Here is a 24,124-nt window from a genome sequence, read left to right as displayed (position 1 = left end):
CTATTGATGAGATTCGGTGAGGATCACTGTGAGTACATCCAGTTCGACCTGATTGATGCCCCTCAGTTCCGACTCATTCTAGGTATGCCTTGGTTGACACTGCATAATCCGTTGGTGAGCTGGGCTTCCCGTACCGTGAGTATGACATCCGAGTATTGCAAGGAACATTGTCGAGAAGGCATACACCAAGACTTCCCCCTTGTTCCCTCGCTCGCTACCTTCTTAGCAAGCGACTGTACAGTTGATTCCTTTTGTTGTGCCACCACATTACCAGATGAATACAAGTCCTTTCATGCCTTGTTCGACAAACAAAAAGCTACCCAATTACCTCCTCATCGCACCTACGATTGTCGGATTCACCTCGTTCCGGGTGCAGACATCCCTTGCAGTAGGGTGTATGCCCTGACAGAAAAAGAAACACTGTATCTCAAAACCTATATCGAGGACAATATAGCGTCTGGGTTCATAAGACACTCCACCTCCCCGGCCTCGTCACCCATGTTCTTCATACCGAAGAAGGATTGCGAGGAATGGAGACCATGTATCGACTACCGAGCCATTAACAGGGTGACCATCAAGAACCGCTATCCTCTTCCCCTAATTCCTGTGTTGATGGATCAGTTGAAAGGTGCGCGCTATTTCACAAAACTTGATCTCCGAGGGGCCTATCATCTGGTACGAGTGATGAAAGGAGATGAATGGAAGACTGCTTTCAGAACTAAGTTTGGTCTCCACGAATATAGAGTAATGCCCTTTGGCCTCTGCAATGCCCCAGCCGCCTTCCAGTTCTTTATGGACGATGTGTTAAGGGGGTGTTTGGAGACATTTTGCGTGGTCTATATAGACGATATTTTAATCTATTCGGTGTCTCTGTCAGACCACATTACCCATGTGAAAATTGTGTTGGAAAGGCTCCAACAAAACTCCCTGTATGCCAAACTGGAGAAATGCCTTTTTCATGTCCAGCAGGTAGCCTTCTCGGGTTATGTTATTGACGCTCACGGATTTCGAATGGACATGAGTAAGGTGAAGGCCATCATCACATGGAAAACGCCACGGAACGTTAAATCTGTGCAAAGCTTTCTCGGTTTTGCCAATTACTATCGGCGTTTTATACAGGATTTCTCCAAAATCATCCATCCCATCACGTCCCTCTTGAGAAAAAATGTTCCTTTCAAATGGGGAGAGGCGGCCGAAACCTCATTTCAACTCCTAAAAGAGAAGTTTACACAAGCTCCCATCCTTCGTCATCCAGACCCCAAGATGCCGTTTGTGTTGGAAACTGACGCTTCTCAGTTTGCTCTGGGTGGTGTCCTGTCCCAACGCCATCCTACCTCGGGTCAACTCCACCCGGTGGCGTACTACTCTAAGAAGCTCACCCCGTGTGAGATAAACTACACGATAACAGACAAAGAGCTCTTAGCCATCAAAAGAGCATGCGAAGAATGGAGGCATTACCTCCTCGGAGCGTTGCATACTGTAGAAATCATCACAGACCATCGCAATTTACTGTTCTTAAAGACGGCGAAGGCTTTGACTCCTCGACAATTGCGATGGACCCTCTTCTTCTCAGACTTTGATTTCGTGATCAAATATAGACCCGGAACTCGTAACGGAAAAGCTGATGCGCTCTCCAGGTTGGGTGAGGAAGAAGCGGCAACCTCGACAGAACCCCCTTTCATTCTAAAGGGGATCGAACCACCAGAAACAGCTATCGCCTTGATCACCTCTGAAGATTTCCTGGATGACGTTAGAGTCGCCCTAACGGACCAGGATATCACTGCTTGGGTACAGGATGAGCCCGACAAGCGATGTGAAAAGGATAAGCTGGCCTATCATTTCCAGGCCTTATATGTCCCCACCTCTGCGTTGCAACGCAAAGTCCTGGAATGGGCGCATGATTCTGTTCTAGGGGGACACATGGGCATCTACAAGACAATCGCTAACGTGGAACGATCCTTCTGGTGGCCTGGTGTCAGATCTGATACCAAAGAATATGTGAAGAACTGTGCGGTCTGTGCCCAGGGGAAAGCCAGTCACATCAAACCACCGGGACTGTTGCATCCATTACCGATTCCACCCAAGCCGTGGCACACTCTGTCCATGGACTTTATCGTAGAGATGCCCCCGTGTGAGAAACAAACGGTCGTGCTGGTGGTAGTTGACCATCTTACGAAAATGGGACACTTCATTTCCTTACCTGGTCTGCCTTCCTCCAGTGAATTAGCCAAAGTCTTCCTCCAACACATCGTCCGTCCACACGGATTGCCGAGAGTGGTGATTACGGATAGGGGGACTCAATTCACCTCCCGTTTCTGGAAGGCTCTATATACCATTTTGCAGATCGATGCTCGTCTCTCATCAAGCTATCATCCGCAAACGGATGGTAAAACGGAACGTCTAAATCAGACGTTGGAGCAATACCTGCGTTGTTTCTCGTTACAGAACGCCACAGATTGGACCATCCTCTTGTGGTTGGCGGAGTTCGCCTACAATAACGCAGTACATACCACCTTGGGATGTTCCCCGTTCTTTTGCCTCTATGGATTCCATCCAAACATGCTTCCCTTTGAATGGCCGGCTGAATCTTTGGTTCCTGCCATACATGAACATCATGCTCATCTTCGGGCTATTCTGATCGAGGCTCGGAACAATCTGGCAAAAAGCCCAAGCAGCCCAGAAGATGTTCGCAGATAAGAGACGTACCCCTGAACCTGAGTATAAGGTGGGGGACAAGGTGTGGCTTTCTACACGCAACCTGCATCTTAAGGGACTTACGAAGTCGAAGCCTAAGTATGTTGGTCCCTATGGCATTTGTGAGAGGATAAACGCTGTAGCCATGAAACTCTCGTTGTCATTGTCTTGGATGATTCATCCCGTATTTCATGTATCGCCCCTACGTCCGTGTCTTCCGAGCGTGAGGTTGCCTGATCGTCCTCTTCCGGTGGAAATCGAGGGCCACGAAGAATATGAAGTGCGTTCTATTCTGGACTCTCGCTTGGTCCGAGGCCGGATCCAATACCTGGTGGATTGGAAAGGGTTCGGCCCCGAAGACAGGACCTGGGAACCCTTGGACCATCTCCATTGTCCCGATTTGGTAGTACAATTCCATGAGCGGTTCCCCGGAAAGCCGGGACGTCCGCCGGGACAGCGGTCCACGAGAGGGGGTTCTGTAGCGATCGCTACCATCGACAAGGCCAAATGTAAAAGATTCCGTATTTCCAGTCCTTTGCGGAAACACTACAAGTCCCAGAAGGCCATCCGGCGCTGGGGGTTGGCTCAACGGGAGGACATTATATAAGCTCCACCTTCGGAACACAACGGGGCTTGTCAATCGTGTTCTGTATTCGCTCATAGTGGATGAGCCTTCTCGCTGCGAGTAGGATTCTTGAGGACGACGCCGATCAAAAGCCAGCGTGGTCAGTTGTACCCTATTCTGCACTACGCCGATCAAAAGCCAGCGTGGTCATTACCTTGATCTGCACGACGCCGATGAACAGCCAGCGTGGTCAGATATCCTTGCGATTCTCTGTTCCGAATCCTATTCAGTCGTGCAAGTACCCAGAGGAGTGCGGGCTCGCCTCCTATTCTTTTGTATACTTTTTCTGTTTAAAGCGGTATCAAAGCTGCCGCCATTTCTTGTTTACTTTGCGGGGAAAGTTTGTGTTCTACGTCAGTGGCTACTGACGTTATCTAATAACTGGTCTACTCCGTTCCACAAGGAGGATTGTGGTTCTTATAAGTGTTGTGCTTTCCACGCTTATCGTTTGTAGTCCAGAGAATTATGTTTGTACTTACGACCTGGTAGGCAGAGGAGTGAAGTTAACTTCTCAGTACTTCTGGTTTAACTGTCATTTCTGTACTTTGCTTGGAATTCCTTTAAGGATACATGGGGTGGATAAACTGGTGAGTAGGGAAGACCGGGGAAGAATTCTGGGGTCACATAAGTTCCGCTGCAGAACTAATCTCTTGCTCTCTGTCTCCTCCTCTACCTGCAGTGTCCCTGTACCAGTAACCTCATGGTGTAACGACCAGACGATACCAGAAGTGCCTTTTTCCCCGATGCCAATCCACCTCCCGGCCCCTATTCGTACAGGCTCAAACAGTGGGTAAATTCCATTGTAGGGGTTTGTGTGGAACGGAGTCGGAAGGACTATCGTCTATCGTCTCTGCTGGCCATCAGAGAAAGGTTAGTGGCGCTTGCGTATTCTTGCGCTGCTCTCAATCCCGACAGCAATACTCCCAGTTACTTAGCTCTAAAGCTAGTTCGATCGGGAGGATGCAGACAACTGCGAAGTGTGAGCCCACTACTACTGAAACCACAATTCTACCATAAAAAGAGAACAGGCTGCAGAGCATTCCCAGGGATTGCACCGAAGATTTGGAACTCCCTACCTCCAGTGGTACGTGGAATCTCTTCCTTTACCACCTTCAAAAAAGAAGTAAAAATGCTTCTAATAAACAATTTCACATCCTAAGACTTTAATTCTATCTTGACCTCTAGTCACCTGTGCCATCCATATATTATTGCCTACATCTTTTGAATTGAATGTTTACTACTTCAACCACCTAATGGTAAATAACTGTGTATTGTGAAGCGTTCTGATTAAGCATGGGCTGAAAATTTGTTCCGCTCGCGAAATTTGCGGATTTTCCGCAATTTCGCAATCCGCAAATCTCGCGAAATCGCTGTAAAATCCGCGAATCCACGAGTGGGATGAATTTTCAGCCAAGCACTTACAGGGTTACAGCAGCAGGTGCAAAAGTTGAAGCAAATTTTTTGTAACCTTTTACAAAAGGGTTACAAAGAAATTAACTTCAACTTGGGCACCTGTTGCTGTAAGCCTGTAAGTGCTTCCTGGCGCCTCGTTGCCTACTTGCAACTATTCTCTGACCCTGCTCTTACCCTTGAAGCAGGGTCAGAGAATAGTTACAAGTAGGCAATGAGGCGCCTGTCATGAAAATTAAACCTCAACAGGAAGCACTGACAGATATAAAAACAAGCATTTGCAATGCAATAGGTCTCGCATTAGGAAAGTTTGAACTATTGGTCTTGTAAATGACAATTTTTTTTTATTTATGTGTTGGTTTTGAAAATTGCTAAATGAATAGCTTTGTCATTTACAATGCCAATAGTTATAACTTTCGCAAATGTGACAGCTATAGCATTTGTAATGCAACATGTTTTGTATTTACGTGACTTAGATGTATTGATATTACAAATTACAATGGCTTTTAATTTTTTTAAATAAATAATACTTAAATAAAAGTGATTTTAATTTATAATGGCAATAGCTTAAACTTTTGTAAATAACTTTTGTGAGGATTATGTTCAGTGTATTTTATTGTGACGAAAATCCAAGAACAGAAGTGAAATATTAACATCTTTTGTGACATTTGTAATAAAGCTTGAAACATTGAGAGAACACATTTGAACCAGTTGTTGTTGAATGGTTGCGCAGATTGATGCTGGGGTGGCGCTGAGTGGTGATGTGGTGGTGCTGAGTGGTGCTGTGCTGATGCTGAGTGGTGGTGTGGTGGTGCTGAGTAATACTGGGATAGTGCTGAGTGATGCTGGGGTGGTGCTGAGTGGTGCTGTGGTGGTGCTGAGTGATGCTGTTATGGTGCTGAGTGGTGCTGTGGTGGTGCTGAGTGATAATGTGGTGGTGCTGAGTGATGCTGTGGTGATGCTGAGTGATGCTGTGGTGGCGCTGAGTGGTGCTGTGGTGGTTCTGATTGGTGCTGTGGTAGTGCTGAGTGATGCTGTGGTGGTGCTGAGTGATGCTGTCGTAGTACTGAGTGGTGCTGTTGTGGTGCTGAGTGATAATGTGGTGGCGCTGAGTGATGCTGTGGTGACACTGAGTGATGCTGTGGTGGCGCTGAGTGGTGCTGTGGTGGTGCTGAGTGGTGCTGTGGTGGTGCTGAGTGATGCTGTGGTGGTGCTGAGTGATGCTGTGGTGGTGCTGAGTAATGCTGTAGTGGTGCTGAGTGGTGCTGTGGTGGTGCTGAGTGATAATGTGGTGGTGCTGAGTGATGCTGTGGTGGTGCTGAGTGATGCTGTCGTAGTACTGAGTGGTGCTGTGGTGGTGCTGAGTGATAATGTGGTGGCGCTGAGTGATGCTGTGGTAACGCTGAGTGGTGCTGTAGTGGTGCTGAGTGGTGCTGTGGTGGTGCTGAGTGATGCTGTGGTGGTGCTGAGTGATACTGTGGCAGTGCTGAGTGATGCTGTGGTGGTGCTGAGTGGCGCTGTGGTGGTGCTGAGTGGTGCTGTGGTGGTGCTGAGTGATAATGTGGTGGTGCTGAGTGATGCTGTGGTGGTGCTGAGTGATGCTTTGGTGGCACTGAGTGGTGCTGTGGTGGTGCTGAGTGATGCTGTGGTGGTGCTGTGGTGGTGCTGAGTGATAATGTGGTGGTGCAGAGGGCAGAAAGGCACAAAAAGCAGTCTAACAAAGGGCAGAAGGGCAGAAAAACAAGGGAAAAACGAGTCTAACAGAGGGCAGAAGGGCAGAAAAACAAGGGAAAAACCAGTCTAACAGAGGGAAGAAGGGCACAAAAAACGAGACTAACAGGGGGCAGAAGGGCAGAAAAACAAGGGAAAAACGAGTCTAACAGAGGGCAGAAGGGCAGAAAAACAAGGGAAAAACAAGTCTAACAGAGAGCAGAAGGGCACAAAAAACGAGTCTAACAGGGGGCAGAAGGGCAGAAAAACAAGGGAAAAACGAGTCTAACAGAGGGCAGAAGGGCAGAAAAACAAGTCTAACAGAGGGCAGAAGGGCAGAAAAACAAGGGAAAAACGAGTCTAACAGAGGGCAGAAGGGCACAAAAAACGAGTCTCACAGGGGGCAGAATGAATCCCGCCCTGGGTGTTTGTCCACGAAGAAGCCACCTTTTTGTGTAATACCTTTACTCCTTACTGGAGTACTTTCTACTGTCTAATCAGTAAGTGCTCCCTCGTTGGCTAAATGTATATGGGCAGATTTACAATAACTGGCGCATCCCCAGGGATGCGCCAGTTATTGTGCGCTGCAGCTCCGCCACCCATGGTGCCCCGCATTTACAATGCGGCGCACCATGTTGAGGTTCCGTGACAATATGAACCTGTGTTTTCAACATTGTCGTAAACTCATAATTTTGGTACCGATGAACCACAAATGATCCATTTAGTATATCCTGGTGTTTTCGCTATGCTACGAGCAAGAGCACTCCTGTTATAACCACATTTCTGATACACCGATGGCATCCATTTTAGATCATGGCATCCATCTTGTATTCTTGCCCTCACATAGTCAATGGACACGCAGTGACCTCTGATCACCTCATTTTCACTTAAGGACACGTAGGCTTTAGCCGGCGATTCACCTTGCTAGTGACACGTGCACCTTAGGACAGAAACGCTGTGGCCGCATGACTCGGCAAAAGCTGCCTCCTCTGCCCGAGGCCAGTCCTTCTATACTGGTTCTCATGTTCGTTGGCCTGATCATGATTAGGCGGCCGAAGCTGGTAGCCTTGCCCATTTACGACCCACAAACATCTCTTATCCTGTTTTTCTATCTTCTGCACCTGGCTCTGCTCCTTTCCTTCTGGGCCTTTATTAGGGGGAGGTAACGAAATTTACGATGAGGCGGTCCGGCTCTTGAATGGAAAGATGACATGGGATTATGATGGAACAGTGGGAACCTCTCGTTCGTAAATGTTTTGACATCAGATATTGTTGACGATTCCTGTGTAACGCCAAATATTTATTGTTTAGGACATAAAGTTTGAGAAACACACTAGTATGTGGAGAATGTTGCCCCCAGCTAAATATTTTGTATTTAAGGAGCAACCAACTTAGTGCAAATCGAACAGGCTCCTAGAATCTGCCCGTGTGTAGTTTCTGTGACTTCTGTGTCCCTGCAGTAATAAACCTTTGGTCTTTGACGCCACCATCGAGAAGCCCGTGTTTCTGTTCATTTGTGCACCGAGACAGGTAGAACTCAGGGGTCTTCGGGTGTTTTCCCTGACACCTCTGGACCCTAATTAAAAGTCCAGAACTCCAATTGGCGCCCAACATGGGGCGACGTCATTCGGTACTGGTCCAAAAGCCTGAAGAGTTCGAGAAGCTTCGTGTGAAGATTCCGGAGGGAGGCGCCCCACTTCATCGATCCCGGCATATCGCAAAAGTGGCCTGACGTTCTCTTCCACGAGGGTTCCCGTTCAGACGGCTGCAGTTGTCCGTTGCCTTGACCGTCGCCCTGCCTTGGACCCGAGGTGCAGACCTTAGTACAGCGAGACGTGACGGGTTTCTCCTTGGTGACGTCTTCAGTGCCTCAGTTAAGTATTAAGTGGTTGCTAGTTGTTTGGTTACTTCGTAAGGGTTTGGATAATCCTTTTAGTTCCTTGGTTTGGTTTGGTTTTGTAAGATTATCACTGGTTGTTCTAGTTACGATAATCTTTTGGTTTGGTTTGGGTATCAATACATTTGTTCACTTTGGTAGGCCTAAGTTCTTAGTTCGAGTGCGCACCTTTGAGTGTGTTTGTTCTGTGTTCCCGTTTATAAAATGGTAAGTCGGAAAAATTCTATGTTTTCATGTTTTGGTTGCAACAGGAATTCCCGGTTGGAGGACTCGTGTTCGGTTCCTCCGATTGGAACTCCTCTTTATGATCTTTATTGCAAGTTCGGTGTGGGCCCTATCTCTTATAACGAGGTATGGATCCGCTACACGGAGAAAGATGGTGTCCTTAGTTGGCCACTACATGGTAGTTTCGAACCTGAAATTCTCGATAATCTAGAAAGAAAGTTGTTTAAAAAGAAAGCCCGGCCGGCAATGTTTGATTCTTTCCGTTGTTGGCGAAAAGAATCCAAACAGAGAGAGACTAAAAAGTTGAAGAAAGAGCAGAAAGAACAAGAATTGACTTTAGAACAGTCTGCTAAGCAGCTGCAACTCAATGATTCTGAGAAAGCGATAGAGGTAGCCGATAGAGAGCGTAATTTAGCGATAGACAAGTGCTATCCTGCTTTGCCATCAAGTACAGCTAAGATAGTGGAGGACTCCGAAAACGATCCTCTGTTGTCTTACTTGTTGAGGTCACCTCCATCGTATGCACAGGGTGCTACAGCTCCACCTCTGCCGAATGTTGTGTTACCGGTTGCTGGACAGCCTGGTATACCTGCTCCTGCTCCCCTGAATCAAGCTCCTGCCTTTCCTGTGGTTAACAATATTCCTCCGGCACCCCCTCTTCCAGGGTTGCCAGCTCCTCTGCCTATGCCTGTACCGCTGATACCTGTTGTTTCGCAAGCTACTTTGCCTCCTACACCTACTGGTGCTGTTTCTTCTGTCCCAACTACCACTCTACTTCAAACTTCCTCTAGCTATATGACTCCGCTTTCTGTTCGTCGGAGAATTACTGAATCTGTCTCTAATATTCTTTCTCCCTTTTACAAAACTCTGATTAAGAGTCCTGCCTCTGAATCTGTTCAGAGACGTAGTCAGCTTCCTAGTGTTGAGGAACGAGGAATATTAGATTCCACTGCTCTCAGGTGGATTTCGAAAGTTGGAAGGTATAATGTACGAGATGTATTAGATACATTTATGCAATGGAATGAACCGACACAACGCTATGTGTTTGATGTTATGTGTTCCCTTTTACGTGAGGAATGGGATGAGAATGATTCTGAACAAGTTCCAGACAAATTAATTCATATTCAACAAAAATTTGCTGCAGGTATGATAGTTGGTCAGGAGATAAAAGAAGCAATGGAACGGATTCTAGGTTTTAGGGTTGATCCTTCCCTCGGTTCACCAAGAGATTCAGAGAAAGGTAGCGCAAATAAAGGTCGCCAATACCCTATGAGGGAGGTTCCGCCAATATGGCGCGACGCTGTGCAAGCTGATGCAGTGCGTGGTATTGCGGCCGCTCCAGCGCAATTCCAGAGAGTGTGGATACACATTCCGTGGAAGCGAGCTGAAGTGTTAGCAGTAAAACAGGCCTTGCCAGATCCGCGTAAAAATCCCGCCGGATATTACAAAGAGTTGGCTCAGACGGTTGAAGCTTGCGTAATGAATCTAGCGGATATTGATATGCTATTTGGTAATGTAGTACCGCAACCAATCTGGGCTAAAATTCGTAGAGAAAATCATCCAGTTGCTCTAGGTGGCTATTGGGCAGCTATTATTGTGGCAGATGGTCAACCAATTGGGGGTTCTAAACCTGAACCTTTAATTGCTAATTTGCCCGGTAGAATAATCGATTTAATGAAAACCCTGATGCCAGCATTGCGCGTTAACTGGGACAAGTTGTCCGCATGCAGGCAGAAGAAAGACGAAAGCGTCTCCGACTTTTTCACTAGATTCGAGGAAACTTTCGTAGATCACAGTGGTCAGGATATGAGCACGGAAGGAGGCCAGAGATTATTTGTTGATAAATTTGTGCACAATCTGTTACCAGAGCTCAGTAATAAATTAAAGAATTCTGAAAGTGCGTGGGCTGTCTCTACGACTGCACAGATACTTGCAACTGCCCAGTACTATGAAAATAGGGATAAAGAAGAGAAGGAAAAATCAGAAAAGAAAACGAAAGATTTAAAAACCAAAGTCCTTTTGCAACAAGCATATCCGCCTCGCACGAATCAAACGAATACACAGCAAGGGCCATATCAGAGGACCGACTATGGTTCACAGAGACCACAGTACCAATGGAATCAGTGTGCTTATTGCAAAAAGGAAGGTCATTATAAGAATGAGTGTCCGGTACTGGCACAAAATAATGCTGCTGCAGCTCAGAGAGGTCGTGGTGGTTCTATGCAAAATTCTAGAGGTCGAGGACGAGGTGCTATGCCTCCACAAACGAATGATCGCCCTTCTAATTATTTTGATCAACGAAATGGTCAGTCTACACAGCCAGCTAGATCTCAACAGTATCATGTTGAAGATTACTGTGAAGTTGGTGAGGAATTTCAGCAAAACGAGTACTAGGACAGCCTTGGGCAAAGAGATGGAGTAGTATCAGTTCCAGTAGACCAGAGTGGGCCTTATGTCGCAGTAGCCACATCAGGTGTAGTCGAACCGTTTCTGTTGGATACTGGTGCAGCAAAAAGTTCTATCATACATGCAAAACTCCCTGGCGCACCTTTGTCCGGCTTAACAAATGTTTCTGTAGGTTTTTCAGGCGCCCCTGTTCACAACCCTGTTTCTGGTCCTTTGTCTATTTCTGTTGGGCCTCGTCAATTGAAAGCACCCTTGATTTTGACGACTGGTTGTAATGAAAATCTGCTTGGTTTAGACTTGTTAAAACGCCTATATGCGACATTGTACTGTTCTCCTTCAGGAGTACAGCTTACATTAGGTAGAAGAATCATATCCCCGATGCATTTGTCAATGGATGCGCTCCCACTGGAGCTGCGTTCTCTCCCTGATACTCTTTGGGCGACTGGTCCTAACGATGTAGGTCTTTTGGAAATTCCACCATATGTAGTAACTTTGAAAGCAAATGTCAAATTTCCACGAATCCCACAATACAAAATCTCTAGTGAAGGTGAGCGTGCGCTCCTATTGATAGTACAAGATTTGATCAAGAAAGACGTAATAGAGGAAACTAGAGGAAATGTCTGTAATAGCCCTGTACTGCCTATTCTAAAGCGCACTGATCCCTCAGAAACCTCCAGTCTATAGATTTGTAATTGACCTTAGAGAGGTTAACAAAATTGTGATTCCACAGTTTCCTGTGGTTCCAGACATTACTGCATTGTTAACGTTGATTCCTGCTACAGCCACGTGGTTCTCAGTGATCGACTTGAAGAATGCCTTTTTCAGAATTCCGATAGCCGAAGAAAGCAGAGATATTTTCGGCTTCTCTCTAGGAGGACGAAGCTTCAGGTTTAAACGTGCTCCACAAGGCTATTGTGAAAGCCCATCCATTTACAGTCAGGCATTAAAAAGTCAGTTGGATTCTTTTGTACTTCCTCCTGGTTCTGCCTTAGTGCAATATGTTGATGATTTTCTAGTGGCTGCCGATGACAAGGAAACTTGCAAAGCAGCTACAATTTCCTTATTGCATCATTTGTCTGATTTAAATCACAAGGTGTCACCTTCCAAAATGCAATACTGTTGCCAAGAAGTGACCTACCTAGGTCATCTCTTGTCAAAGGAGGGAAGAAGGTTGACCCCAGAGAGAATAAAAGCAATTACGCAGATGAATGTTCCTAGCACACAGAGAGAAGTGCGTGCGTTCTTGGGTATTACTTCATACTGCAGGCAATGGATCCCAAATTTTTCTCTCTTGGCAAAACCGTTGGTGGCTTTGACTGGGAAAGGTGTTCCGAATCCAGTGCCATGGTCTGACGAATGTCAGCAAAGCTTTTCTGAGTTACGAAACGCACTATGTTCAGCTCCTGTGTTGGGTACACCTGACTACAGTAAACCATTTACACTCTATGTCCACGAAAGAGAAGGTTGCGCATTGAGTGTCTTGACGCAACAATTTGGTGATAAACAACGCCCTTGTGCGTATTTTTCATCAACATTAGATCCGGTAGCCAGAGCGTTGCCTAGTTGCTTGAGAGCTACAGCGGCAGCTGCAGCGTCCATTCGACAATCTGCTGGTTTGGTCATGAACAACATGCTAGTGGTCATGGTTCCACATGCCGTGGATACACTCATGAACCGAACAAAGACGCAGCACCTTACAAGTGCTAGATTATCAGGCTATGAGCTGACACTGTTAGCAAATCATATTCAGATTAAGAGATGCAATGTATTGAATCCAGCAACATTGTTGCCGACTAGTCAGGAGTCGAGTGATTCTGAGCCACATGACTGTTGTTTTAGAACTGAGGAAGAGACAAAAGGACGAATTGATCTAAAAGACACTCCGTTATCAGACCCAGATGGCACGTTGTATGTTGACGGGTCTTGTTTTAAATTGGAGAATGGTGATGTAACAGCTGCCTATGCAGTAACGACTTTGAGTACGATTGTGGAGACTGCAAGAGTGAGTCAGAATTCTGCTCAAGCTGCAGAATTAATTGCATTGACTAGAGCGTGTGTTTTAGCTAAGGGAAAGAGAGTGAATGTGTTCACAGATAGTCAGTACGCGTTCGGCGTAGCCCATAGTTTTGGCCGATTGTGGAAGGAAAGAGGTTTTATTACGTCCCATGGGACTAAGATCCAGCATGGTCAGCTAGTTAATGACTTGTTGGAATCTCTAACCTTACCAATGGAAGTTGCGATTGTAAAGTGCAGTGCTCATCGAGCAATCACGGATGATGTTGGTCGAGGAAATGCCTTTGCTGATGAGACAGCAAAACAGACAGCTAGGAATCCGATGAGTGGGATGTATGTTTCAACGTCTGCAAGATGGGTTACTGATTCGGGAATGTGTGAGGACACAATGGAAAGTGTGAGAACGATTCAGGAAGAAGCGACTGAAGAGGAAAAACTTGCATGGAAAGAGAAAATGGGTAAATTGGACTCGAATGGATGTTGGCTTGATTTGACGGAACAACAGCGTTGGATGTTGCCTGATGCGTATGTGCTTGCTGTGGTAACGATGGCGCATGGAGCAGCGCACATCAGTTCTAAAGGGATTTGTAAGATGTTGGCTCCAGTCTGGAAGAATGATGGAATTAGTAAGTGTGCAGAAAGAGTGGTGAGAAACTGCATGATATGCCTGATGCATAATCCTGGCAAGGGAACCCCCACACCTGCTGGTCACTTCGCTCCTCCTTCCTGCCCCTTCGAAGTGATTCAGTTAGACTTCATTCACATGGATCGATGTAACAACCTTAAATACATTTTAGTGGTAGTCTGTGCTTTTTCAAGGTGGATCGAAGCATATCCACTCAAAGATAATACTGCCTTGTCCACTGCCAAAATTCTCCTAAAAGAATACTTCCCCAGGTATGGTATGCCACGGATTGTATGGTCAGATAATGGAAGTGAATTCGTAGGGAAAGTTATGCAGAGTGCGTGTGCAGGCTTGAGCATCAAGCAAAAGTTCCACAGTGCGAATCACCCCCAGTCAGCAGGTTTAGTTGAAGGCTACAATGGCACCCTCAAGCTGAAACTGGCTAAGATACAAGCCTCCACGGGCTTGTCCTGGCCAGATGCATTACCTTTGGCCCTGTTATCCACAAGAGCGACTGTGCATTCCCGAGTAGGGCTTAGTCCCTATGAGATTGTGTTCGGTCGCCCTGCTAATATTTGGGGGGTACCAAGACCTAGGGAGTTTAGGCAGCTGGAATACCCAATGCTAATTGATTACCTTTTTGACTTGACTGCTAAATTGAGTCTCATTCACCAACAAGTTTTCGATGCATTGCCAAAGCCTCCGGAAAGTCCAGGTCATCAGCTGAAACCCGGAGACTTTGTTGTCATAAAGAACTTTGGACGGACCAGAAATCTTCAACCCAAGTTCGTTGGACCGTTTCAGGTGCTGTTGGCAACAAGGACTGCTGTACGAGTGGCTGGAAGAAAAAACTGGGTCCACGCGACACATACTAAGCGTGTACCCCTACCACTCCCTTATGATAATTGGATTAGAAAAGGAATTGGTGCCTCAGAAACAGAACCGGTTCCAAAATACGTTCCTTTCAGTGATGCAGAACTGATAACTGATCCACCGAACTCTGACTCTTTTTCTGAAGCTGCTCCTTTGAACACTGACCAGAACACTGCATCAATCGAAAATTTGCCCTCTGCGAACTCGAACACTGTCACTCCTGCTGAAAACAGTCTATTTCCGGATCAAACTACTCCAGGAAAACTGAGATACAACCTCTGATCTCATTCTAAAGACTAATAAAGCAGGAAACTGCCTATTTTTTAATCATTTTGCTCTAAAAACATTGCCTCCAGCCAGGAAGTTTGCTAAACATTTTGAATTTCTCTGTATATTTCTATTGTGCTTATTACCTTGCCGTCTGGGTAGCCGTAGGGTCGTGGCTTTGTGCCTAGTTGAATCTGCGGGGGCCAGACACAAGGTCGGTCTTTCTGTTAGTTCTGGGAACTCCCAGGGCTGGTAGAGGCATTTTCAACTACGTACATACCATCAGTGGTCGCGAGCGGTTGTAGAAGATGGAGCTTCCTGGGCTGCACCGAGAGAATGTAATTTATGTTCGCAGAAATAGACTGTACAAGGGGAAGATAGAATCCATAAGAGAGGGATAGGGGGGATAGCATGAACAGTGGACTAGGATGCACTTGGAAATTCGATAGACCCAGCCAGTCTGGAAATCTAAGCAGAATTAGTAAACAACAACATTCTAAGATGGCCTCCACCTTAGAAATACTTTAAAGCTACAGAACATGATGGTCCTTCTTTCATGTCCACAAGAAGGACATGCTAAGTTCTTTGTCAATATCTAGATTCCTAGAGTCTTAGAGGTGCCAACATTTTAGATTGCAAAAAACACAGTTGATGGACAGAATGTAGAACAATGTCATACATTCACCCCAGTACAAGGATCTGGGCCTAAATCCATCCTTTTTTTGCACTCCACACCACCCTGGGTTAGACACTGGCTATATGCAAATCAGCTCTGACCCTGTGCCTCATGAGTCCCAGGCTCTCCACAGGCTCTCCACACCACTGGAGTCAAGCTATCCAGGCTGATGAAGGCTGATAGCCAGAAACCGGTCCTTGGATGCTTGATGGAAAGACATGGCTTGGTAGTTCGGACTGGACTGTTCCCATGAGGCACAGGGTCAGAGCTGATTTGCATATAGCCAGTGTCTAACCAAGGGTGGTGTGGAGTGCAAAAAAACGATGGATTTAGGCCCAGATCCTTGTACTGGGGTGAATGTATGACATTGTTCTACATTCTGTCCATCAACTGTGTTTTTTGCAATTTTCACCCCGAGTGCGCTGGGTATACTCAGACGTGAGTCCCAGGCTCTCCACACCACTGGAATCAAGCTATCCAGGCTGATGAAGGCTGATAGCCAGAAACTGGTCCTTGGATGCTTGATTCCGGTCTGGGAAAGACATGGCCTGGTAGTTCGGACTGGACTGTTACCATGAGGCACAGGGTCAGAGCTGATTTGCATATAGCCAGTGTCTAACCCAGGGTGGTGTGGAGTGCAAAAAAACTATGGATTTAGGCCCAGATCCTTTTACTGGGGTGAATGTATGACATTGTTCTACATTCTGTCCATCAACTGTGTTTTTTGCAATTCTCACCCCGAGTGTGCTGGGTATACTCAGACGTGAGTCCCAGGCTCTCCACACCACTGGAGTCAAGCAATCCAGGCTGATGAAGGCTGATAGCCAGAAACCGGTCCTTGGATGCTTGATTCCGGTCTGGGAAAGACGTGGCTTGGTAGTTCGGACTGGACTGTTCCCAAGAGGCACAGGGTCAGAGCTGATTTGCATATAGCCAGTGTCTAACCCAGGGTGGTGTGGAGTGAAATAAAACGATGGATTTAGGCCCAGATCCTTGTACTGGGGTGAATGTATGACATTGTTCTACATTCTGTCCATCAACTGTGTTTTTTGCAATTGTCACCCCGAGTGTGCTGGGTATACTCAGACGTGAGTCCCAGGCTCTCCACACCACTGGAGTCAAGCTATCCAGGCTCATGAAGGCTGATAGCCAGAAACCGGTCCTTGGATGCTTGATTCCGGTCTGGGAAAGACATGGCTTGGTAGTTCGGACTGGACTGTTCCCATGAGACACAGGGTCAGAGCTGATTTGCATATAGCCAGTGTCTATCCAGGGTGGTGTGGAGTGCAAAAAAACGATGGATTTAGGCCCAGATCCTTGTACTGGGGTGAATGTATGACATTGTTCTACATTCTGTCCATCAACTGTGTTTTTTGCAATTGTCACCCCGAGTGTGCTGGGTATACTCAGACGTGAGTCCCAGGCTCTCCACACCACTGGAGTCAAGCTATCCAGGCTCATGAAGGCTGATAGCCAGAAACCGGCCCTTGGATGCTTGATTCCGGTCTGGGAAAGACATGGCTTGGTAGTTTGGACTGGACTGTTCCCATGAGGCACAGGGTCAGAGCTGATTTGCATATAGCCAGTGTCTAACCCTGGGTGGTGTGGAGTGCAAAAAACGATGGATTTAGGCCCAGATCCTTGTACTGGGGTGAATGTATGACATTGTTCTACATTCTGTCCATCAACTGTGTTTTTTGCAATTTTCACCCGAGTGTGCTGGGTATACTCAGACGTGAGTCCCAGGCTCTCCACACCACTGGAGTCAAGCTATCCAAGCTGATGAAGGCTGATAGCCAGAAACCGGTCCTTGGATGCTTGATTCCGGTCTGGGAAAGACATGGCTTGGTAGTTCGGACTGGACTGTTCCCATGAGGCACAGGGTCAGAGCTGATTTGCATATAGCCAGTGTCTAACCCAGGGTGGTGTGGAGTGCAAAAAAACGATGGATTTAGGCCCAGATCCTTGTACTGGGGTGAATGTATGACATTGTTCTACATTCTGTCCATCAACTGTGTTTTTAACATTTTAGATTGGGCAGGGACTTTATATGGGGAGAGGGTCGATACATGATGCAGGTTCTACAAGGCTCAGATAGAGCCCCTTTACGCCACAAGGGCCCCAAACACAATCAGCGCACAAAAGGCCCCTATAATCAAGCCTTGAGACAACAGTGAGGGAAATCCTCCTAAAAAAAGAGTTAGTAGTTAGTAGTGAATGAAACCAGGCACCTCAGTGAATAATAGCATTTGATGCATGGCACAATATTCTGATATACACCTTGCTGTCTTGAGTCTTCCTGATCCTTCTCTTACTCTAAGAGCTGTTCTTGTTTTAACAAAACCTTGACCATATGCATCTACCTAAAGCTGTAACTAGTATATGCGTGCTATGCGAGCATCCTTTTTTAGCTAAGTTTCTCTATGACCCCTTTGCTGAAATAAATAAGATGTGGCGTATTCAAAGGAACTGTTATGCAAATATCTCTGTATGGTTAAATGTGTCTTAAATATGTCTTCATAAGTTTCAACAATAGTAATAAATGAGATGCTTTTACAATCAATTAAAAATTGTAGATGCACATTCTGGTATTTTCCATTTAAGTAATTTAAATCTTTTTACATCCGACAGAAAACAATCCTTGATTGCACAAAATGTTTAAGAATAATGAAGATAATACTGTAAATCTGCAAAAGCAAAGTCAGAAACATTGAGTTACAGTATTCAGGAAAACATAAGTGCCGACAGAGGCAGCCGAACCTGAACATAAACGGACAGATCTTTGAAGTACCGTCAAGGGCAATTCGGTGATTCTACGAGTCTCAGCTGTCACCTCCGTGCCTCAAGATGAAGAAATTACCCCCTAGAAAATTAAGGCAACACTGATTAACCACTTTTTGTGTAAACATGTCCAATATCAGCTCTGATCATGAGGTGGTTACAGCAGTACTTTGCTTCCTAAAGTGATATCAGGCCACCATTCAGTGCTAAAGGTGTATTGAATGGATCTTTCAGGCCATTCCACAGCAACCAGCGAAAACCACAGTTAACTGAAAGTTAAAAGAAATGGGGGATCTGCTATATAAAACACAGAGTATATTTACCAAGCCTAAAACTGCATCAGAGAACACACACAGAAAAGCCATACAAATGCAATGAATGTCTGAAGCGCTTGAGTGAATTATCAGGCCTAAACAAGCATCAGCGAACACACATAGGGGAAAAACCCATATCATTGCAGTGAATGTGGAAGTAGTTTTATGGAATTATCAAAACTCATGAGTCATCAGCGAACACACACTGGGGAAAAACCATTCAAGTGCAATGAATGTGGGAAGAGCTTTATATATTTATCAGGCCTAAAACGGCATCAGAGAACACACACAGGGGAAAAAACATATCCTTGCAGTGAATGTCTGAAGAGCTTTAGTCTATTATCAGGCCTAAAACAACATCAGAGAACACACACAGGAGAAAAACCATATCATTGCAGTGAATGTCTGAAGAGCTTTAGTCAATTAGCACACCTAAAACAGCATCAGAGAACACACACTGGAGAAAAACCATATCCTTGCAGTGAATGTGGAAGTAGTTTTAGTTCCTCTTCAGGATTAATGTATCATCAACAAACACACACAGGGGAAAAAACATATTATTGCAGTGAATGTGGAAGTAGTTTTATAGAATTATCAAAACTCATGAGTCATCAGCGAACACACACTGGGGAAAAACCATTGAAGTGCAATGAATGTGGGAAGAGCTTTATAGATGTATCACCCCTAAAACTGCATCAGAGAACACACACAGGCGAAAAACCATATCCTTGCAGTGAATGTGGAAGTAGTTTTAGTTCCTCTTCAGGATTAATATATCATCAACAAACACACACAGGGGGAAAACCATATCATTGCAGTGAATGTCTGAAGAGCTTTTGTAGATTATGGTACCTAAAGGAGCATCAGAAAACACACACTGGGGAAAAACCATTCCAGTGCAATGAATGTGGGAAGAGATTTTGTCTCTCATCAGTCCTACATAGACATCAGCGAACACACACGGGAGAAAAACCATACCATTGCAGTGAATGTGGAAAGAGCTTTAGTCGATTATCACACCTAAAACTCCATCAGAGAACACACACAGGGGAAAAACCATATCATTGCAGTGAATGTGGACGTAGTTTTATTACATCTTTAAGATTAAGGATTCATCAGCGAACACACACTGGAGAAAAACCATACCATTGCAGTGAATGTGGGAATAGCTTTTGTCAATTAACAAACCTAAAACAGCATCAGCGAGCACACACCGGGGAAAAACTGTAGTGCGGCCCCTAGTGTCACGCTATTATTTGCTAAAGTTAGCCTGAGGTAGCAACCATTTTATCTACGTGTCTTTTTATTTTTGCGCACAACACTCTGTATCTTCTTGTGCAAAATCCCTTTGTGCCCACATGAGCTCATATTGTTATAGTTTGCTCATTGCGTACAAGGTCGATAAACAAGCCACTGTGCGTTCCACGTCTGGTCAATCCGCACTACCTAGACATAACATTAGGCACTTCTTTGCACGATTGAGAAATGCTTGCATTTTACTAACACGCAGCAGCTTTCTCGAGATAGACGGAAGACTAGAGCCTTGCTGAACCTATGATGTAACCTTACTCCTACGTTCTAAGATGAGGGGTTCCCCAGAATTGGCCCAGAGATCTTCTTTTATATAATATACATATTCCTACCAGGGGAGGGTGGTCTAGGCGCTATAGCCGTAATAGCCACTGGTCATTCAGAATGATCTCTCCCTTCTTATTTTATGGTATTGTAACTTTGATAATTGTTTTTATCTTATGTATTATTCTTCTGGTGCTAGCTCATTGACTGCATTATAGAACTACGTACAGAGTTTTTTAGTTGAAAAATAAACACTTTAAACTTTACATAGACTCTGCATTGTTTGGGGTGGACAAGCACAGGTAAGTGAGCAAAAGGGTGTGCATTGCTACGACGACTCTGAGAGGTCGGGAGTTCCGTGTTCTGGGTTTGTCTAAGCATTAGGTATCTTTGGATGGTCTGCGGAGCTAATGAGACACTATAGCTAGTCGGTCGAGGGATTGTGAGTTCTTAGGTGTAAGTGCAGTGCAACCAATCTTGCACTAACGGCCCATTTTCTTGTGCATAGTTCTATACATCAGCGAAGACACACAGGAGAAAAGCCATATCATGGCAGTGAAAGTGCAAAAAGCTTTTATCAATCTTCAAACCTAAAAAAAATCAGCGAGCATTCCGGCATCAACTTAAGTGTCTATTCTGTGCTATTGTTTATTTCCCTACAGCTAGGAAAAACAGGAAATATCAGGAACCCATTGGGAGACTAGCACATAGTGGCCTAAAGGTAAAGAAACATTCTTGGTTTTTATTCTGTGAGAAAGAAATCCAAGCACATTACAAAACCTCGCATTTCATTTTTAGTGTTTCAGACTAGCCCAGTTTGTTTCCAGATGGCAAGAGATAGCGCAGGATCCTTGGGTTTTGGAAACTGTAGTTGGATACAGGATAGATTTTATCTGTGTGCCAGTTCAGGAAAGGGTTCCAAAGGTGTTAAGGTTTTCAGAAGAGATGGAAAAATTAGTAGCATATCCCTTTTATTACCGCCCAAACACAGCAGCAACAATATCTTAGAACTTAGAATACTTTAAAACATTCCAGAACTTAGAACATGTATAAGTCCCCATGAGCAGCAGCCATCTTCCTCTTTTGTGACTGCGAAAAAACAATAAATAATAAGCTCCAAATTTCTTCTGTCTCCAAACTTCTCCAGACTCCATTTCCAAACTTCCTTTTTCCAACTCGAACACAACGTCGACATTTCGACCCTATAAGATGGTGCTGGCTTTATCGCATTGATCGCCAGATCGTGAAGGAGAGAGACGTTCCTTGATCTTATACTGAAGTGATCGCACAAGCGGTACTTAACCGAAATCTTCCATTTTTCTCCACCGGCTGGTGGGGAAATTTTACGCATTTACTGCACAAGATACTGCGATTGAACCCTTGGTCGTGGATGGTGTCAGCTGACACATCCCCACCCTCCTGCCTATATAGAAATAGGCGCTGAAAGATTCAAAACCAACAGGTTGTCCACCTGCTTTTTAGTCCTTATGAAGACCTGACACGGTTGCGATAAAGCCAGCACCATCTTATAGGGTCGAAACGTCAACGTTGTGCTACTAATTAGTCCATACCAAGTTTCAACGATAATAGGAGAAAACATATGTACTTGAAACAAATTGATGTTGAATTTTGGACTGATCTTTATTTGTTTTTATGTATTTGTGTATCCACACACAGTCAACATCACTTGTCACTCCTATTCACCTAAGCACGTATCTGTTATTTGTACGTTTATGCTAATTTTGATTTGGACAACCCATTCCCATGTTTACCAATGCTATATCTATGTCAGATTTTCTAAAAATAAGAATATTTTGGATTAAATCCAAAATGGTGTGTGTTTCTTCCTTCTTTCCCCTTTTCTCCCTCAACAAGTAATTCTGCTCCAGGGTGATTATGTATTTCTAAAAAACTTTGTGAAATACATTGATAGTTTTGCCTACCATTTAGGTTTACAAAGAAATTGACTTTTCACCCAACAGAGCCATTGTTTTTTGTATAATCTTGGAACCCAGGTTCTGAGGGTCACTGGGCCACCCCATTATAGTTAGAAGCTTAAAACAGTGGCACAGTTAGCCCAGGACCCAAGTCTGGGTATACCCGTCACACTTAGGGTGAGAAAGCAAAAGACACACAAATGATGGACGGAACGAGGAACAAATCAAACATTGACTCCCAGTCAAGAAATCTGGGTTCAATCGATTGTACTTTTGCACACCATGCCAAACCAATTTAGAGCCAGCCATATGCAAATCAGTCTTGAACCTGCTTCTCATGGAAACAATCCAGCCCTAGCTGCCAAGGCAGGTCCTCCCTGGACTAGAAACAAGCATCCTAGGATCAGTTTTGAGGTATCACTCCTTATCAGCCAGGCTGGCTTGAATACCATGGCACAGTGAGCCTGAGACCAATATCTGTTCTGACCTCCAATGTTCCAATGTTTGTCTTCATGTTTCTTCCTTTTTAATTTAGAACATTCTACCCTCAGTGGATGGAATATTTTAATAGCCTTATAATCTTTCTGCCTCAGGGTATACCGGTTGTTAAAGATCCTGAACCTGAGTTTTAGGCCCGAGCCGCAGGCCCTCGGCAGCGGGCTATTAAGCTATAGTAAGGCCTGTCTGACTAGAACAGTATGTTGGGCAATCATGCATTTGATTGCATTTTTAAAACAGAACTTAACTGCATTGCTTAAATAAGTCTAGACATATTTAAACATTGACAAATTAATAGAATAATTGTGAAAAATTCTAAGGGGCGCCCTATGATTGCTGGGAGGAAGGGGGGGTGTGGTATTAAAAGGTTTTAAGACCACTGGTCTAGGGTGTTCCTCATCAGAGAGGTGTGAGGGGCCTGATGTAACACTGTTGGTTAGCCGAATCTTAAAGGGGAGAGCACAGAGACTTAAAGCCGATGGATTTCAATGTCGGATCTGTTTATCACCACTTAATCATCCTCACTGATCGCAATAAGTGACTGGATCAGGCCCCTCCTACTATGTCCTGTTGCGCTGCCAGCTGGGAATATTCAACACAAGTTTGTAAATCAAGGTTTGTGATGTAAAACATGAAAGTAATAGAAACATGTAAACTTTACAAGGGAACGGTGATGGTGATCAACACTGTTAGTACTACTGGCAAGAGTGTGTATATTTATCTGCTAACAGTGCCCCACCATGGAAAAGGTCAGCCATACATTGACTCTTTCCCTGTCAAACCCAACCCATTCTAAGCTCTCTCCAGCAGGACCTGCAGACGGCTGGCGAGTGAACACTAAGCACTCTCTCACAAACCCAACCTATTCTAGACTCTCTCCAGCAGGACCTGCAGACGGCTGGCGAGTGAACACTAAGCATTCTCTCACAAACCCAACCTATTATAAACTCTCTCCAGCAGGACCTGCAGACGGCTGGCGAGTGAACACTAAGCACTCTTTCACAAAACCAACCTATTCTAAGCTCTCTCCATCAGGACCTGCAGACGGCTGGTGAATGAACACTAAGCACTCTCTCACAAACCCAACCTATTCTAAGCTCTCTCCAGCAGGACCTGCAGACGGCTGGTGAGTGAATACTAAGCACTCTCTCACAAACCCAACCTATTATTAACTCTCTCCAGCAGGACCTGCAGTCGGCTGGTGAGTAAACACCCACGGGGTAAGAGGGACATCAATATAGGAAGGAACATTAGATGAAAGGTGGACAAATGACAAAATGAATGTGGGAATGAATGAAAGCTCTTACCTGTTTCCACACTAAAAAGAAAACGGAGGGTTAGGCCACTATCAGAAATAGCCAACTTAGCCTCAGAAGGAGAAAAAGTTGATTGGGAGCTTTGTGTAAAATTATACCTGATTCAGTATAATGATAATGTTTTCTAATGCATGCAGGGATCTAATGACAAATGCTTGTGTGAAATCTGCAAACATATCTGAGGGGGGAAGTAAGGCCTTAACAAAACACTTAAGAACCAGGGAGTTTTGATAAGGTAGAAGTAAATACCAGGGGACAAATTGTAGGATGAGGTATACCAGA

General features: G+C 45.1%; 1 pseudogene across 1 annotated transcript; it reads left to right on the top strand.

The window, feature by feature from the left end:
- Window positions 1–1,263: 1,263 nt before the first annotated feature.
- LOC147666321 (uncharacterized) lies at window positions 1,264–21,439 on the top strand (annotated as a pseudogene). The gene is made up of 2 exons (XR_015304841.1): window positions 1,264–1,788; window positions 18,486–21,439. The product of XR_015304841.1 is annotated as an uncharacterized LOC147666321 (transcript).
- The last annotated feature ends 2,685 nt before the right edge of the window (window positions 21,440–24,124 follow it).

This window comes from Lissotriton vulgaris, unplaced genomic scaffold (assembly GCF_964263255.1).
Source record: "Lissotriton vulgaris unplaced genomic scaffold, aLisVul1.2 SCAFFOLD_1330, whole genome shotgun sequence".
Classification (NCBI taxonomy): domain Eukaryota; kingdom Metazoa; phylum Chordata; class Amphibia; order Caudata; family Salamandridae; genus Lissotriton; species Lissotriton vulgaris.
Note: the sequence above shows the minus strand (reverse complement) of the source record. Positions and strands in the feature narration are given on the sequence as shown.